Below are 18839 nucleotides of genomic sequence, written 5' to 3' on the forward strand. Positions count from 1 at the left end.
CACGAAGACTAAAAACAAATTTTTAGCCATTTCAAAATACCGAAAAACTGGTAGTACCGTTCTATGGGGGCTATAATCAAAACGTGGACCGATATAGCCCATTTGCAATACCAAACATCCTACGAGTAATACAAACTGCTATATCACATTACAAAGTTTTATATAAAAATTGCGATCTGTATCTTGATTTCAACATATGGACGGAAATGGTTATATCGACTTAAAATTTTACCCTGATCAAGAATATATATACTTTATGGGGTCTCCAATGAATATTTCGATGTGTTACAAACGGAATGACAAATTTAATTATACCCTCCATATTGTGGCGGAGGATATAAAAACGCCACCGATGTTCTGATTGAGAAACAGTGGCACGGTTGTATGTTTGGTTTTGCAGTACGAGGGTCACTAAAAACCTTGCAGAGTCGCCGGGCGTCATTTGAAATTTTTTTGGAAAGTTTAACAGTTTTTAGCCTAACTGTACTTTGACATACGACCATGTGATGGGTTGTTTACAGTGGCTTGATTGAGGCACCTCCAAAACATGGTTTTTGGACGCTTTTACAGCATCTACTGGCGATTGCTGCGATTTTTCGGATTCATACGCATAGTTTTATGATTCGTCACCTGGATCCACTTTATAAACGTCTTTTAAAGAACGGTCTTTGAAGCACCGCGTATTTTTTGAAATTTCTTGTACCGACCAACATGGGATCCGACGAGAAAACCCCCATTGTTGGCGCCAAGTGTTCATGCAATATCAAATTTAGTTGGTTTAATAAATGCCCAAGGATGCCTCTATCTTACGGTACATAACATGGCCACCTTGCATTATCCGTTCACGCTCGGCTTAATTTTGTCTAGCACACCGACCGTTTTTAGACGACCATCACGAACTTCATGTTTTTGGCGAGTGTCGGCCACGATTAAATTCATTCATCCGGTTTTCATAGTGCTATAGGATGGTCCTTTATCGGCATACAAAGATTTAATTTGATCGATCCACTCTTGCCGTGATTATCCACGTCGAAAGTTGTGAAAAATTATCGGACCAAAATGTTCACCAGTAAATTCACTTTTTTATGCAAAGTGATTTTTTCAAGTCACAGTAAACAACACAACACATGGTCGTATGTAACACTGTCCTGAGTACACTTAGGCTAAAAACTGTCAAACTTTCCAAAAGAAATGTCAAATGACGCCTGGCGACACTGCGTGTTGCCTAGGCCAGAAGGTTTTTTAGTGACCCTCGTAATAAGCAGACCAACAAAAAACTGTCACTCTTTTATTTCGAGACGACAATTGACGTTCGATGGGTAAAAAATAGCCTAGTCTAGAATTGATTGTAGCTCCCATCATCTGAATTTAATAAACAAAAGTTCAAATTAAAAAAACATAACTAAGGCACCTCCCAATTCGAGTTACAACAAAAACTATTGAAATTAATATTTAATATTAATATTATTTTGGATAACACAAGCTCACATTTTAGACATAGAGGATATTAAATTATTGCAGGCGATATTGCTACCCAGGCTATTTTTGCGGCTTCAAATAAAAATAAATTTTGTTTGGTTTTGCAATTTTTTCCGTTGATCTTCGTCCCAATCGATAGCTAAGATCAGGGGATTGGGCAGTCCAATGGAGCACATCTGTCGAAATGTTTTGGTATCACTCCTTAACCACTTTCGATACATATTTTGGCTCGTTATCTTCCTGAAATGTCAATTTAAGTGGCATCTCTTCTTCAGCATAAGGCAACATCACGCCTTTTGATACATTACGAAATCAGTTGCCCCGAGAAAAAATTCCAGACCATTATGTTCCGCCTCCATGTTTTACAGTGTCTTTGCAATATTTAGGATTTAACCGTTGTACATTTGGTCAACGCCTTTTGCAATCTGAATCCTTTAAGTTAAGCATAAATTCTTCGGAAAGCAGCACAGTCCACCATTTTTGACACTCCAGTACAAATGGGTCTTGGCGAATTCCAGTCTGGCTCTTTCATTTTTTGTTGATATAAAAGGTTTTTTGCTGGTCGTCGACTGAATAAACCGGCGTCTACCATTCTTCTGTGAATCGTTCTTTTGCTAATTTTGAAATCTAAGATATTTTGTATTTGACCAGAAGATGCTGTAGCATCATTTTTTGATGAATACGAACAATATCGGCTAATGTTATGAATAGCCTCCTTATAGCGGAACCTTCCTGAGTATTTAAGCCACATTTTCCTACTAATTTAGCTGTAATTTGGTACTTTGGTACCTCCCGATTCTCAGTATTTTGAGGATTTAAGCTAAATTTTCCGAAAATTTATTATTTCGCCTGCACTATATATATAGAAATAAATATTTTGCTATATAGAAATAAATTTTGGTTTCAAATTCGTTCGCGTTCACAAAATCGGCCAATGCGCTCAAATGTTATAGACAAAAAAATATTTAAAAATGTCTTATGTGTTTTTATGAGAAAAACTATGCATAAATCGTTAACAGCATTCCATATATGTATGTATATATATTCATAGATGTTTAAATATTTACTAAATTTAAATAATAAAAAAATCTTGAAGTAAATGCAAATTATCCTGCCCCAGAGCCTCTACACACCTCTAAAAAATAAATTAAAAATACTACAAAATCTAAACAATGCATAGAAAAATATGAAACAAAATTTATAGAGATAAAAAAGAAAAACTTATTGTTATTACCACCATTATTATAAGTCTTCTTTTGTTAATGTTTGGATTTCCGAACAGATTTATTGCGTTCCGGTTAACTGAAAGATAAATGTGTTCATTAAATTTCATGGAGGACATTCTTGGCATTAACTTTTGATGTGTAAATTATATTTTTGATGACTGAAAATTAGTTTATTTTGCATTTTAAAATCCAGCCAATAGTAAAAGAAGACATATAATAATGGCCCTTAGAATATTGTTCCAAATATATTTTTTGGTTTGATTACACTGTGACACAAAATTGAGATGAAAATCTGGGGCAGAGATAAATTCTTTTGGGAATGAAAGCTCTTAGTAAGTATATTAAGAATCCCGAAGAACAGATCCGCCGTGAGTCGAACTTCCGAGTTATGGCGTGATGAAGTTTCTGCTGAAGTCCCTGTAAGGCATCTGAAATTAGCGTCATATCTTTGTTAACTGTTCTTTTAGCCTATTTATGAGATGACATGTCCGCAGTCAAATCGAATGAGTATTATTTTTGTAGAGCATTTCGACCTTCTAACTCGCTTCCTTCAATGTCATATTCGTCCCTTATTTTAAGAACCGCTATAGAAGTACCGTAAGATGACGTTTTTCAGCTTCGAAGTGTTTTGCAAAAATGTCGCTCAGAAAATTTTAGGTACGTCTCTCATTGACAACTACATAATCGATTTTGTCGTGTATTCATGGTAATTTTTGAGATTTACCCTGTTTTGGCTCAGAAAAAACTATGTTTTGTGTTTTTGTATATTCGTTATTTATTGGTTGTTCGAATATACCAAAACACAAAACATATTTTTTTTCTGAGCCAAAACAGAGTAAATCTCAAAAATGATCATGAAAACACGACAAAATCGATTAGATGTCAATGAGAGTCGTACGTAAATATACTCACTAAGGGCTTTCATCCCCAAAAGGGAATATCTCTGCCCCAAAATGTCGGTTCACAGTGTTAGAAAAAAAATTGGCAGTTCTCGAACTATTTCGCTAAAATATGCACCATACAATAATTATTGTATACTGGTAAAACTTCATCAAGAAATATTGTTAACTATCATGAAAGCTTACTTGCTTACTTGTGATAACTTATAAGGATAGGGAATTAAGAGTAATATTGAAATTACAATCATTCAAAAAATGTGAAAATTGAAAAGCCTGTTATTCGCGAATTAGCTAAAATCAGTTGATGCGCATCCGCTTTTGGATACAGCGAATAAATCTCTTTCAATATTTATGCATATTTCGGTGTTTCACTCAGCGGCCAAAGTGTGCCGTCAGTTGCATCACACAATGCAAAAAACCTTAATGTGGGTAAAAGTCGCGCAATGTGCATACGATTTGGTCAATATACGCCTATTTCAAATAGATTCTTCAAGAACCGCGGATGTGCCTCCACATTCTATTTTCAGTAAAAGACCCATATTACTCGCATATCTCTGTAATTTATGGCATGCTTTTTCGCAAATAAACTAAAAAACTAAATTCACGCGGGGTTCAAAGGAAATTGAATGACACTACACGCAAAAAAAACGGCCTCTCTAACATATGTCCCAAACATATTTTGCTGCAAACATATATATGTTTGCAACAGTCCCAAACAAATATATGTTTGGGTGCAAACATATATATGTTTGGGTGCAAAGATATTTATGTTTGGGTGCAAAGATATATATGTTTGGGTGCAAACAAAGATATGTTTGAGTGGAAACAATTTTATGTTTGGGTGCAAACATTTTATATGTTTGTGTGCAAAAAAATACAAACCCCAAAGGCACAAAAAAAACAAACACATGCAACAGTGGGCGCTTACTGAGAGCCAGGGAGCGTAAAATTCAATGTAAAACACTTTATAATGTGTGCTCACTTGCTCTCAGTAGGAACTCACTGAGAATCTCAATAGTATACACACAAATGTTGTGGTTTTTTATTGAAAGGCAAAAGAACAAAAAACACATAGGAACATACAACATTCCAAACAAATACATAACACACTTTAATAAAAGAAAAACTGATTGAAATAATTTGTAAATAGTCACACTTTTAAAAAGGAAAATATATAGAAACGTAGTTGAACGCTTCTCCTTAGTTGTGAAATAAAACAAATTGTCCTCATAGTTGAAATCATCAGCGGGGAATCGGCATCTAGAATTAAATGATTATGTAATGTATTAAATAAATATGGATATGCCATATTTCAAATATACATAAGTATGTATGTAATTACCAATATTAAAGGCGATTTCTTCCTTGTCCAATAAAATAATTCCATTCAACTTTCCGATTCAATTATAAAATGTATTGGGCATTTAATTTACTAAAAAGCACAATTTCTTTAAGGAAACACAAAACACTGATTTATTCACTCACTTCACCGTCTTGACTCTACAACGGCAACTAAAACACTGAAGAAAGAAAAAAAATATAATTCATATCATTTCTTCTTTTCTTCTTCGCCTGCTAAGTTGGTTAACAACAACAAAACAAGAAACACACGAGTTTGACGCATACATGCCACCAAAGCCCCCTTCTTCGCTTCTACGTCTTCTATTATACAATACACACAACTCTTTATTATAAAACAGCATTCCACAGCCGCGAGAGCACTGTTATTACTCTCGTTGACAAACATCCTCTCCACCCATGAAAAAAATGTTCTAACATAAAAAATATGTTTTACCCAAACATATCAAATTGAGATATGTTACAAAATGTTGCAAACATATATTTGTTTGGACCCAAACATATTATGTTTGGATCCAAACATATATTTGTTTGCAACCGGTCCCAAACATATATTTGTTTGGATCCAAACATATTTCTAACATAAATTTTTCTGCGTGTAGTAAATTTAACACGCAAAAAATAGGTTTTTTAAGAAATTTCACGCATCAAATTTTACCTCTTAGTCATCAATTACTAGGATGCTGTACGGAGCACACTCATGACATATATATACATTAAACGACGTAAAATCCCGAATTCTACAATCCTACTATGAGTTTTGAATATTATCTTGTTCAACGTCCGGATTATTAAGAAAATTCAAAAACCCCGAAATTCCGACTTCAAAATGTCAGCATCAATTTTAGGTAGATATAATATATATATAATTGTTCCACAAACATCCCAGACGGGACAAGGGAGACTTCTCTCATATCAATGAGTGCACCCCGATACATATTAGCTCAATGATATGGGACCTACTGTTTATCGCCGAGTCCGAACGGCGTGTCTTACGACACCACTTTATAGAGAAGTTTTACAAGGCTGAAATACTCAGGAAATGTCGCCAACATTACTGAGGGGTATTTTGCCACCGTTGAAAATTTTGATGTTGCCTGGCCGGGGAATCGAATCCTCGACCTTCTGCGTGCAAGGCGGGTGTGCATACCATTGCACCACGGTGGCACCCAATTTTAGGTGGATGCAGTGGATATTATACATTAGTATCATGTTGCCCATGGAGAATTCTTTGGGTCTTTATTCGGACATAGGTCTATAAAATGTAAGGTTAAGCCAAAAATCGGAAGGGAGCATAAAAAACTTGTTGGCTTCAACCCATTTTTACCCATTTTTCTACATTGATGTCAACACAGCTTCCACGTAAATTAATTTTAATGGTCGACATTATGGGATCCCTCCTAAAACACTTCATTTTTAAGAATTTCAGTCATACTATATATAATATGTTAACACTTCGAAGTCTGAAAGGGTGAAACTCGTATTCATCGATTGTAAAACATTTTTGGCGAAAAGAGTCTCTCAGAGATACCAAAACTAATCATTTCTATTCTGGCCCGAACCCAACCTCCTTAAAAAATTCGTTACAATCGGTCCATAATTGCTGCCTTAAGCTTGTTTACAATTTTTAATGGACGGACACAGATTGCTAAATCGCTTTATCTCGTCGAGATATGAATTTTGGCATACCAAATAAGGGGTCTAGGACGAATATTTCGTGGTGTTACCTAAACTTTTCGAGAGACAATATGTAGCATGGGATAAAAATGTGGTTCTCTACACAGAACCCATTATATATACTTTGCGAAATATATATTTTCTTAAGGAATTAAAATATCGACCAAAAATAAAATTTTTATATTTTTCATACAAAAGTAATGGTCCATTTCACCTGCTAAGGAATATCAGATCATCATTCAAAATTGTAGGCATATTTTCGACCTATACTCTTACCCGGTGCAAAATTTCGTGACTATTGATGTATAATTGCGACTTCTAGCGAGTTTATTATTACACTACAAACAAATAACGGAATATATTAGGCTGTAACTCTGTTATCTGATCATGCACACCAACATAATTGGCATTAATTGAAAGGTCAAGCGTTCCACTTTCAAGTATATCTCACTTGTCGGGATGTCATTTCCAGGAATTAAGATATAAGCTGTATATTAAAAATTTTCACAATTTTCACACAAAAGTTTTGGTCCATTTAACCCTCTAAATATTATCCGATCGCCATCTCAAATTGCCAGCTTCTCCTTTGTGATATACTCATACCTTATTTAAAATTACGCGTTGATCGGACTATTATTGAGACCTACAGAGCCGCTAGAAAATTGGATAAATATTATGTTTTAGTTCCATTTCACCCGCTAAATATTTCGCGATCATCACTAATAAGAATAGGATTCTATTCTGATCTGAACCCGACCTCCATACAAAATTTCGTGATGATCGGTCCATAATTGCGGCCTGGAGCGTGTTTACAATTTATAATGGACAGACGGACGGACACACATCTCAAAATCGCTTTATCTCGTCGAGATATGAAAATTGTTATACCGCATTGGGGGTCTCCGACGAATACTTCGCGGTGTTACATGAATTTTTACCAAAACAAACAATTACATGTACGCACTCTTACTTAACAGAAAATGAAAAGTTTGAAATAAAATTTGCTGTTTTGGAGTTTTATATTAAATTACTAGATCAAAATAATAAGAGAATAGACTATAAAAGTGATCCAAATACCCCCCTTTATTACAACTCTTCTTTTGTTATAGTTTGGATTTTGCGTACAGATTTATAGCGTTTCGGCTAACTTAAAGTTGAAAGTAATGACTAAAATTGAAGGAGGACCTTCTTTGTATTAACGTTTAGTGTGAAAATTACACTTTTAATGCATGCAAATTTTTTTTTTGAGTTTTCAAATCCATCCAATAATAAAAGAAAGGATGTAATAATGGCCCTTAAACTACTAAATACAATAACTCCATATAAGGTAACCTCAAACGAAGTTTTGCCTATTATGAACCAGGTATTACATTTTCCCAGACTTGTAGAATGTGACCCCGATTTAATAGTAACAGATTGGAATTTGCTAAGACTCGGCGAAACTATACATTCTTTCATCTCAAAGAACACATCTTATAATACCTTTGGAATTGTTGTTATTGAAAAATAGTGCATATTCTTGAGGTAAATGGTGCCAACGATAGCTCGAAAACGGATGGGCCGCTCGTAGTATATTTTGTAAGCGTTTTAGGAACCTAATAAAACAGAATTTAAAAAGAATATTCTTAAAAACAAATTGAGCTGTCAAAGACAAAATTTCGACTTTACCGAAAAAAATTTGACTGTTTTTGTCAAAAAATTGTGCAAAATAATTTATTTAATCTGTATCGCTTAAAGGCAAGCGTTTTATGTATTTAATAAGCTCACATGAATAATATAATAAGGTCATATGAAGATCGGTCAATTCGCTTTAGAGCTATCGGTGGCACCGACTTCAAAAACGCCGTTTCGAGAAACACGCGCTTAAAGTTTATATGCTACATTCAAATCACAATAAATTGTTGCCTTCCAATCATTATATCTCAGACAATTTTTTGCGACATACTACCTTTACGTAAAAATAGGCAATATTTTTTTCCATTTTTCTAAAAGTAATAAAAGGTATCTATGAGAAATATATATTTTTGTTTTAATTTTTAATGTTGGGCCGTTTTAGGTCGTTTTGGGCCGTTTTTAGGAAAATTATGGGCCGAAAAAATTTGTTCGAAGTTTTTATAAGTTGCCAATATTTTGAATACATTCACATTTTCTCCGTTCTCTTTTTGGTCATGTCTGCTCTATAGCAGCATTCGGCACACAACAACAACAATTTGAACAAACACTGTTGTCAATGCATCCCAGTGGGAAAATTGGGAACATATATATTTTATATATATTTTTTTATGCATTATAACCAATACGTTACATAACGTATCCGTAAGAATCGAGAAAAGAATTATATTGGACAAGAAGTAAAATTATTAAATACATTATAGAAGACATATTCTAAAAGTTATCCTAAAGAATCGAGCGAGTAATTCTACTTGACAAAAAATCCATATTAATTACCTATTACATTCCTAAAGGATACGACAAGGGAATGCAGTGTTTCAGTTTTTTTCGACTGCTTTTTTATTTTGTAGTCCCGTTATCTGCCGACGCCTTTGCATGTCACTACAAAAATTTTTCAGTTTTGTTTTTGTCGTGTTGCAGTGAAAACGCAACTTTAAAAAATTTATTTAAATACTTTAAGGAAGATTATTAGCAAACAAGAAAAAAAACTTTGAGAAATTGGCTGAATTGAAAGAGAACTGAAATTTTGCAGACAAAAATCGTATTATTTTAAATTATTTAACTGTTATTATTTAATAATATAGAATAATTAATAAATTTATTTTTGTTTTATGTATTTTCATTATAGATTTTTAATTGTGTTTAAAATCATTATACTTATGTATGAATATAAATAACAATTAATCAAAAGAAATTGTGTCTAATTTTAATATTAAAAAATGTGCATACATAAATAATACGATGCATTCTAATTTAAAAATTATATTAGATATTCCTAATGAACTATAGAAGAATATATTGTAATCCATAGATTACACTATGCTTTCTATGGATACCATAAAGGAAATATATTATTTTCCTAGGACATGTACCGTGTTACGAATAATGTATTCGGTAATCAATAAAACATAGTGGCTCTGTATTACCCGTTCGATTCCCATTGATTACATTTTCCCACTGGGTACTTTCGTAGAAACATGCCAAGTCGTATGGAACGCTGAAAAAGTAAGGAATTCTTTAGAACACGTTAAGACCGGCAGTGTCGAACTTATTATATTGAAGTAAAATGGAACAACTAGTTTCCTTTCGTTTATGAAAGGAATGGGCTCTTCCGCAACGTCAAGGTTTATTTGAAAAATAAGTGGAATTGAAGAATATCACTTTTTTATAATCTAGGTTTAATGCCACTTAGACATCGATGTTTTTAAACATTCAGAATCCAAAATACAGTATGTATTCTCAAACAATTTTAAAAAAACCTTTTAAAAGGTTTAATTTTGTTTTTTGTCCACAATTTTATGTAGAGATATTTTGTGACCAAGCATACCCAAATGCCTAAATATCGTCATAAAAGGTCTTCAATTCTCCTTTAAATTGGTGCTATATCAAAGTGTGAACCGATTTTAAAATTTTTTCGTGGAGAAGTTTTGTGAAGTTGTGTCAACAACTCCTCAAAATACCTCGGGAGATCTTGTGGGGTCTATACGCAAAATACCTAAAATCAGGCGGTACCGTTATATGACAATACTAAAACATGGACCTACATATGTTTGGAATTTTTAGTGGGAAAGTTTTGTGACCACTGGGTACCTAAAATGGCAAAAAATGAAGCTAAAATCTAAAATTCTCAAAAATCGAAAATCGGTAGGTACTATCATATTATTATACAAAAACATAGACCTATGCACGGTGCTTTTGAAACTATTTTAAATGGAAGGTGCTTACACCTGGGAAGTTTTTGCGATTTATTTAAAAAGCGCTCCGGCGATTTTTTTATTTTTTGATTTTTCTCATCTATGAACATTGTAGTTTCAGAATCCACAAAAACTTCCCAGGTGTAAGTACCTTCCATTTAAAATTGTTTCAAGAGCACCGTGTATGTTGACGATTTTTTTGGAGATATTTTGTGACCACTAAGAATCACAAATGGGATATTACAGGTAGTTAGTTCAAAATACCGAAAAAAGCTGGTATCGTTATATGGGAGCTGTACCAAAACATTGACCAATGTTAACTATTTTGTTGTAAATGATTTGTGATCACTGGGGACCTCAAATTTTAAATGGCCAAAAATGCACCTATAATCTGCAATATACCGAAAATCGGGAGGTATCAAAACGTGGGCCGATATAGATAAAAAAGAATCTCTGTTGCCAAAATATAGCGTCCTAGCTCAATTATTGCGGGCACTAGAGTGATAACAACAGAGGGACAGACGGACATTACTATAACGACACTGGAAATTTCACCATAGTATATTAGGTTTTTTCCTTTGTAACGCATTGAAATAACCATTTGCGACCCTATAATGCGGCCCATACATTTTCTGCCAAAATGCTGCTGCCGATGAACCCCTTATGTACGTGTGTGATTGAATAGTGCGTGGCATTCCTTCATTGCTTTTTCCAAAAATGAAAAATTTTCCTCTAAAACATTTATAGTTGAAGTTTTCAATTTTTTTTAATATCTGTTATTTTCAGAAGCCGTTTGTTGATTACTTCGACAATAAACAAAATTCATCGGATTGAAAGGGTTTCATTTCTAAAATCAAAATTGTTTTGATTTCTATCCTGCATAAAATACTCACATACAGTGTTGCGCATGTCAAAAGCAACAAATCAAGGATTGTTTTCTTTGGGTATGACATTGGTTTGTTGGTCAGTGTATAACTTTTCAAATTGTTTTCGAAACATCTTCTGCGAACTAATCTAGTGGGTATATTGGAAATAAGAGCCCCACTAATTCTTGAAAGTTCCTTTTCACATCAGTTTTAAAGTTTCTTCAATATTTTTAGCCACAATATGTCTACAGCCTCAGGTGGTTTACACAAGGATGTAAAGTGTTTACCAATATTCGGTTGTTTAACTTTTTATTATCCGTCAAACATAAGAACGGTTGATACTGATCCACTTTCCGAATGAATATTTTACATTTTAAATTTTTATATAAGGGAAAAAAATGTTTGATTTGAGGGTATTATGATATTTTCCCCAGACCATGGGAAAAGTGGTAGGAAGTGGCAAACCTGTTAGGATAACAAATGCAAATTCTTCATAAAATAACACTACCGTGCCAGAAAAAATGTACGTCAAAAGTACAGCTAATTAAAACCGATAACACTAAAATTTTTAATAATATTCCGTGGTTGCTTTTGTTTTGCACTCCGCATTCTCAAGGATCAGTCAATATTGTTATTATCCCATCAAACTACAAAGTACAGAAACAACTTGTTGAAAGCTCTCTGCACGTAACAAAGAACCCCTCGACACAAAATATTACATTTTAAAGAATTGTAGCGGATCCAAAAAATTGAATTAATGCGTAATCCTGGTTTTGTTGCTTTTGATATGCGCAACATTGTATATGCTGGCAAAACCTTCAAAATTTACTAACACTATTACAACTGCTGGCCATGCATGGCCGCCTACCCAGCCAGCAATTGGGAGTGGGTGAGTCACTTCCTCTATCAGAAGTAATCGCATTCTGAACTTCTATTCTAGAAAATAGCGATCCTTTATCATTTTACAATAACAATTGCATTGCTGTCCCTTTTTGAACTTCTTGAATAACTACCTAGTGTCAGAAAAGGAGATCGAAATTCTATTATTGCTTTTTTACACTAACAATGCTACTACTTACGACTATCGCATGGGCAGACACTTTCTCTGGTCAATGCAGACACTTCGATTGTTTACGTTCATTTGAGGCGTGTACAACCTTAAACTAATATAAGACTTTAGTCTATCTGGTGTTTATAAGGTACGATGGTACAGTGGTAAGCATGTTCGCTTTGCATTCTTAAGGTCATGGGTTTGATTCCCAGGCCAGGCAACATAACATTTTTAAAAGTACAAAAATTAATGAAGATGGCAATTTCATCTAAGGATAGTTCTTTAAAAACGTATGTAATTTGGAACATTAATTAGAATAGTAAAAAAATAAAAATTAAAAGATTAACAACAGATAAAATGAAAAACGAAAAAAAATGTTTTTTTCGTCACAACCAATTTTATCGCTAAAAGTACTTCTAGGAAGTCTCGAAAGCGGCATTCACAAGTAGTGTCGTGGACGTGGTTCATTTCTTCCCGAACGGTGTGCCTACTTCAATTAGAATGCGAGATCTCGGATGTGTATTTCTATCGCCTGGGAGTGACTGCTTCGGGTAATGGGCGATAAAAAATGCTTGCTGGGTACCCTGCAAGCAAAAACTATCGCGGAAGTGACTTAGGCGTGTCGCCCAGGGCGATGAAAACAGTCGTGGCGATAGTCGCGGAAGTCACCCCGAAGTGCCCTCCGTTGTGAAGAAATGAACCACGCCCGGGTCACTTCTTAGAAGCCACTCCGGCGACACTTCTGGAAGATCATTTCCGCGATAGTTCTTGGGATTATTAAAAAAATATTTTTTTATTTTTTTTTTCTATTTTTTTAATTTATTTATTTTATTATTTATTTTTTTGTTTTAAGTACGCTTTTAGAGAATTTTAAATTTCTGCCTATATTAATTTTGTCATCTTAAAAATGTTATTTTGTTTTCTTGTCTGGCTTGGGAATCGAACCCGGACCTTCAGAGTGCAAAGCGAGCATGCTTACCACTGCACCACCGAGTCATATAATCATTAGATAGAAAAATGTCCCAAATTTGTTCAATGTGTTGAATTATTAAATAAACGTAAACAATCGCCTTGGAAGTCACTCCGAGTCACTCCGGAGTGTCGCCATACGCGATAAGAGGTAATCATAAAAAATGCTATAGACATTGTTTGTGTAATTCACGAACGATCGTCTTTTATCTTCCTTGGCGTGTCTCCGGAGTGACGTCTTAGGCGAGGGAGTGAGAAACTCACTTCCAAATGCTAGCAGGGTAACTAGGCGTTTACACACAGACAGTATTGGTAAGACCCTAGCAAAGTTACAAACCATTTTCACCAATACATTCATACTCTTCTCTATACATATTTAAACATTTATAAATGTATTTGTGAAAAAGGTTTGTATTTTTGCTATTGTCTTGTCAATACTGGCATTTGTAAACGTCGGGTAATGCGGCCCATATATTTACTGCACGCAGAAAAAAAACGGCCTCTCTAACATACGTCCCAAACATATTTTGCAGCAAACAAATATATGTTTGCAACTGTCCCAAACATAACATATGTTTGGGTCCTGCAAACAAATATATGTTTGGGTGCAAACAAATTATATGTTTGGGTGCAAACAAATTTATGTTTGGGTGCAAACAATTTAAATGTTTGAGTGCAAACAATTTAAATGTTTGGGTGCAAACAAATACAAACCCAAAAGCACTGATGGGCAAATTGCGAGAGACTCATGTATTTTTTACACTTTTGTGTGTGAGGCAGAGCATTTCTGCCCATCAGTGCCCAAAAGCCACAAAAAAACAAACACATGCACCAGTGGGCGATTACTGAGAGAAGTAAGAGCTCACTTGATATCTCTATAATATACACACAAATGGTGGTGTTTTTGTTTATTGAAAGGCACAACAACAACAGACACATAGGTACATACAAAATTCCAAAGAAATACATAACACACTTTAATAAAAGAAAAACTGATTGAAATAATTTCTAAATAGTCACACTTTTAAAAAGAAAAATATATAGAAACTTAGTTGAACGCTTCTCCTTAGTTGTGAAATAAAACAAATTTTACAAAAAAGTTGACATCATCAGTGGCGAATCGGCATCTGGAATCAAATGATTATGTAATAAATAAATATGGATATATGTACCATATTTCAAATATACATATGTGTGTAATTACCAATATTAAATGCGATTTCTTCCTTGTTCAATAAAAAAATCCAATCAACTTTTCGATTCGATTATAAAATGTATTGGGCATTTAATTTACTAAAAACACAATTTCTTTAAGAAAACACAAAACACTGATTTATTCACTCACTTTACCGTCTTGACGCTGCGCTGGCAACTAAAACACTGAAGAAAGAAAAAACAAAATAATTCATATCATTTCTTCTTATACTCTTCGCCTGCTACGTTGGTTAACAAACACACGAGTTTGACGCATACACGCCATCAAAGCACCAAAGCCCCCTTCTTCGCTTCTATTATACAATACACACAACTCTTTAATATAAAACAGCATTCCGCAGCCGCGAGAGCACTGTTATTACTCTCGTTGACAAACATCCTCTCTCCACCCATGAAAAAGATGTTCTAACATAAAAAATATGTTTTACCCAAACATATCAAATTGAGATATGTTGCAAAATGTTGCAAACATATATTTGTTTGCAACCGGTCCCAAACATATATTTGTTTGGATCCAAACATATATATTTTTCTGCGTGTGGGAACTGCTGCTGCCGATGAGTAGTGTGTGGCATTCCTTCAATCCACATTCCAGAAATGATAAATTTTCCTCCAAAACACGGTTTTTAGTTGAAGTTTTCAAAAATTGTTAATTTCCCCAAAAACAATATTTTCAATAATTGTTTTTTGATTACTTCGAATATAAACAAAATTCATCGGATTGAAAGGGTTTCATTTCCAAAATCAAAATAGTTTTGATTTCTATCCTGCAAAAAATATTCACACATACATTGACAAATGCTTCAAAATTTACTAATACTATTACAAATGCTGTCCTGCATGCCCACAGCGAATGGGCCGCATGAAGAATATGAGGAAAAGTCCAAAATTTTTTGATTTCCAAACTTAATTGTTTTATTAACCTACATGAAAGATTTTTGGTACATGGAATGAGAAAAATTCCCATTTACAAATCTGTTGGTTATTGCGCTATGGCGGTTTCAACTTAAAGTTATGGCGGCTTCAATTTTGAGAAAAAATCTTTAAAATAGGCTGTTCAATATTTTGATAAAAAAGTATAAAATTTGGTTTACTACATGCTATATGAGTACTGAGGTCCTACAACTTTAGTGAAACTTTTGTAAAATTTCGCGGAAATTAAGAAAGAATTAAAAAAATGTAGAAGATGTAGAAAAATGTAGAGTCTAGTGTGCAAAAAACTGTATAAGGCTTATAATTTGCACAAAGTGCATTTACTTTTTATGCGCATCCGATTTCAATACCAAAAATGAAAAAATGCATCGATCTATACCTATTTCATTAAAATCCATCAACAACCGAGGATGTACATTCGTTATTTATTTTTGAGATAAATCGGATGCAGCACTCATATCGCTAATTATTAGACAGCGGAAACCTATGCAAATGCATATATGGTTAGGATGGTCGTAGATAAAAATCTGATTAGACAGAAACTCGTTTCATAACAAAATAAAACGAATTAGGCCCAGAAATGTTTGCATATTTTGCTTGTTTTGCATATCGTGCATGTTTTGACATATTTTTACATATTTTTATAAAATGAGCATATGCAAAACCATATACAAGGAATTGTTGCCTCAATATCCATCCGACATGACTGAAATTTGGAATTAAGTCTTCCATGGGGGTACAAAACTTTCCACCTAGAATTTGTCGGTTTAGCTGCAGGCCTTCATTTAGCCTCCATAGAACGATACCTCCCGATTTTCTGCATATTTAGGATTGTGGCTGTGGATGTACATTTCTCTATTATATAGACTTGGCTGAAGAGAATTTTAAACAGAAAAATTATACACACAAACATTTTTGTACCTATTATTGAAATATTTGTTGCATAAGAAAATATGTAAAATGCATAATTTTGCATATCTCATATATTTCGATTCCAATTTAATTATCTAATTATCCACGATCCGCGATTAAATCCGTGATATTTTCAAAAATATTTTTCGCCCATTTTTCCATATTTGCAGTAGCCGATTCCGCCGTTCTCGTGGACGGATTTTCACGTTCTATGAGTTATATGATCCGGACTGTCAAAAGAATTAAAATATCTTGGGGTCCCGGCACATTCAAAAGGATATTTTAAATACTGTAAACAAAAAATATTTTTTTTTTTTTTTAAATATCGCACAAAATTTACAAAATATACAAAAATACACGTAAAATTCGGCTTCAAAATGCCTGCATCCATAAAAGTGGACGTAGTGGAGATTTAAAAAATGATACGTTAGGAGTGTTATGTTCATTTTGTGTTCTTCTATTTCTACTTTGGGTAGATATCCGTAATTTAAACGGTTTGTTCGACACTCGAATAACAACGTAAAAAACTAGTTTGCTTCAACGCATTTTTAGCTATATTTATTAATTTACGAAGTCATAGCTTCCACGCAAATTAATTTTTTAGCCACATTCTTGAGGTAAAAAAGATTTCATTTGGTCCAACTAAAGTCAAAACATACGGTAAAGTAGAATAGTTCGGGTACTAAAATAGTGCAAACTTTGGATTCCCCTTAATTACATTTTTTGACCTTCACGCATATATATGTATGTATATTAGGGTTATGACTTTTTGACATTTTTCCTCAAAAATGATTTCCTGTAGCAGGGATGAATGAACTTTTGCCTATTAATCACTATGCTATCGTTTATTCCATTGAAATATAAAAAAAGTTCACGCACAAATCGATTTTAAAAAAATAATTTTTTGAAAAAATATATGAAATGAAAAAATTTTTTTTTTCAAAAAATTATTTTTTATTTCACGAATGAATAAATATAAGCCTACTAATTACTATAATAACGTTTATTTCATTCAAATATTAAAAAAGTCGCGAAAAAAGTCACTTTGAAAAAATTTGAAATTTTTTGTTTTTTGTTAAAAAATTATATTTTTGAATAAAAGCGTTTACGACATTTTTACGATACTCAGAATTGAAGAAAAATAGTGAGAAATAAATTTTATGTCATTTTAATTATCTCATGTGGCTCTAAAGTTTATTTTCAATTATATATCTGTTTTCAGTGACTTCAAAAAATTGTCCATAATTTTGATAAATTCAAATTTTAAAATCATTTTGTGCGTGAGGTTTTTTCACCGAATCATCTTATAATTAAGATTTTATGTAATCTTATGGCAAAACTCATCACGCTATGATACAGGGATATGAGGTTGTAAAAAAGTCATAACCCTAATGTATATCACAAATATTGTCAATTATTTCATATTCCATTTCAGAAAAAAGGCAAATTTTTTTCGCGCTACATCAAAGATTTTTGCTACATAGATTAGTTTAAATTCCCAAGTACGAATCTGCTCGCGAGCCAATTTTTGGTTGTTGTAGACAAAAGTAACAGCGTTTTTTCGTCTTTTAAGAAACAAATATTATAGGTTAGGTTAGGTTGAAAAGAGGGGTGATACTAGATCACCACATGCTTAAGCCATAAGTAGTCCTGTTGTGCGCTCTAATTTTGGGTTATGGAAGATTATCTTTATATTTTTGCAATTATTCGTTAAGTTCCTTTATTTTTTTTTAACTTAGTCAAGGCTCTCTGTCCTATCTACATAGTCTCTGATCTTTTTGAACTCGATTGTCCTAATTTGGTCGAGTCCGGGTATAATGTCATTCCCTAGTAACTGGGTTCTCAGATTTGTGAATGCTTGACAATGACAGAGGTAATGTTCCAACGTTTCGTCGTCCTCTCCGCATGCTCTGCATTCACTGTTTTCTGCACAACCTATTGTCAGTCTTCTTCTTCTTCTTTATTTGCGGATCCGTTATTCGGATATAAAGCGGTCATACAATAGTATACATTACATTTATATATATCATATGTACATGTTATGTTATTTTATTTTATGAAATTATAAACAGCTCTCGATTTTTAGCAGCATGTAGCAGATTTGTTTCATCTCTGTATCCTGTCCACTCTTGGATGTTACTTAGCCAGTATATCTCTCTTCTGCCTCTTGGTCGTTGTCCTTCTATGTTGCATTTAATAATGCATTGTATAAATCTGTATTTGTCATTTCTCATCAGGTGTCCAAGGTATGCGATTTTTCTCGATTTGACCGTGTGTAAGAGTTGCCTGTCGACATGCATTCGTCTGAGAACTTCTTGGTTTGAAATGTGCGATGTATAGGGTATCTTAAGTATTCTTCTATAGACCCACATTTCAAATGCTTCAAT

This window comes from Musca autumnalis, unplaced genomic scaffold, assembly GCF_047663935.1.
Source record: "Musca autumnalis isolate F117 unplaced genomic scaffold, ASM4766393v1 scaffold_4, whole genome shotgun sequence".
NCBI classification, from domain to species: domain Eukaryota; kingdom Metazoa; phylum Arthropoda; class Insecta; order Diptera; family Muscidae; genus Musca; species Musca autumnalis.